This window comes from Pteropus medius, unplaced genomic scaffold (assembly GCF_902729225.1).
Source record: "Pteropus medius unplaced genomic scaffold, Ma_sr-lr_union100, whole genome shotgun sequence".
NCBI lineage: Eukaryota > Metazoa > Chordata > Mammalia > Chiroptera > Pteropodidae > Pteropus > Pteropus medius.
The window spans coordinates 12,155,783-12,157,171 of NW_024354911.1; the positions used below are offsets into that span (position 1 = coordinate 12,155,783).

The 1,389-nt window shown below is 27.0% G+C and overlaps 1 pseudogene; it reads left to right on the top strand.

The window, feature by feature from the left end:
- The first annotated feature begins 437 nt into the window (after positions 1–437).
- Positions 438–556, top strand: LOC120598031 (uncharacterized; annotated as a pseudogene).
- Positions 557–1,389: the final 833 nt, after the last annotated feature.

The window sequence follows — 1,389 nt, forward strand, 5'->3', positions numbered from 1 at the left end:
TATAGTGTGTCATTGGACCATATGGAAAAGAATATCTGCGCAAGAACAATTTGCATGCTAAATAGAATTTGTATTCAGAAGTTCTATGGCATATTTGTAGAATTTGCATATATTTAATGCATAAACTTATGTAATCACTGAAGATTTTTAAAAATTGATGATTCCTTTTTACAATGTTATTTATTAGGATAATATATTCTGTTCTATCTAATATACATCTTATTGTATACATTTATTATGTTAAATCTTCACTTTAAAAATTGATTGATATTTTTATATTTATTCTCCTGATTTTTGGCAAGTTGTAGAACTGTTATGTTGTCAAATAATCTTGGTCAAGCTCAGAAAAATTTCTTTCATATGTAAGTTTTTTAAGAATTGTTTATTTGTAGTTGTTTAATGCAACTTAAAATTTATTGAATTTAAAATTTGCTTAAGTCTACGGCCATGCCACCCTCAATGGGCCCGATCTTGTCTGATCTCGGAAGCTGAGCAGGGTTGGGCTTGGTTAGTATTTAGATGGGAGACCACTTAGGAATACCAGGTGCTGTAGGCGTTAAAAAAAAAAAAATGGTTAAAGTTCACTTAATAATGGTTTTCTGCACTATTATTTTATGACGGTAATGCATATTAATATAGGAAGATATATAAATTTAATATTAAGAAAACAAATTGTCAGGTTAGAATATTTAATTGGTGAAAACAAATTTCTCACAACTATGCTAAAAATATATATCTCAATCAATAAAAAAGCAATATATCAGTAAATATAACTAGGTTTATGGTGCAAACAATGCGGGTTACAGCTTCTGAAATGAAAGAACAGAGAATTCAGAGTATGTGTCTGGAAAATGAATGGTTCTGTCAGAACAATATTACTGAAAAATAAAAAATTAAAATGAGCATCAAGGAAAAATGTAAATGGATAAGCAAAGAACTCTTAAGGCAACAAATATATTCAGAATTTTAGTTATGATGAATATCTAGTAGCAAATATATTTAGATATATTTATCATCATTATTTAATAAAATATGACCATCTGCCATATAAAATATCCTAGAAGACAGCTCTAGAATGCCATATACTGTGATAAGACATATTTAATTTAAAGTAAACTACAAGATGAAAGAGTATGTACCTTTTATTATAACAAGCTTCAAGCAAGGGATAGCTTCCTAATTACTCATTTGAATATCAATCTTGAAGAAGTGATTCATCTATATAAATTTTAATATGTCTCTTGCCTTAATATAAGATTATTTCTTAATGTGTTATACTTAGGATACATTATGGTGATTACAAAAACCTTTTAAAGTACAACTAAATAAAACAAAAAAGAAAAGAAAAAATGAAACAGTAACAAAAATCTTAATCTCAAATCAAAATTT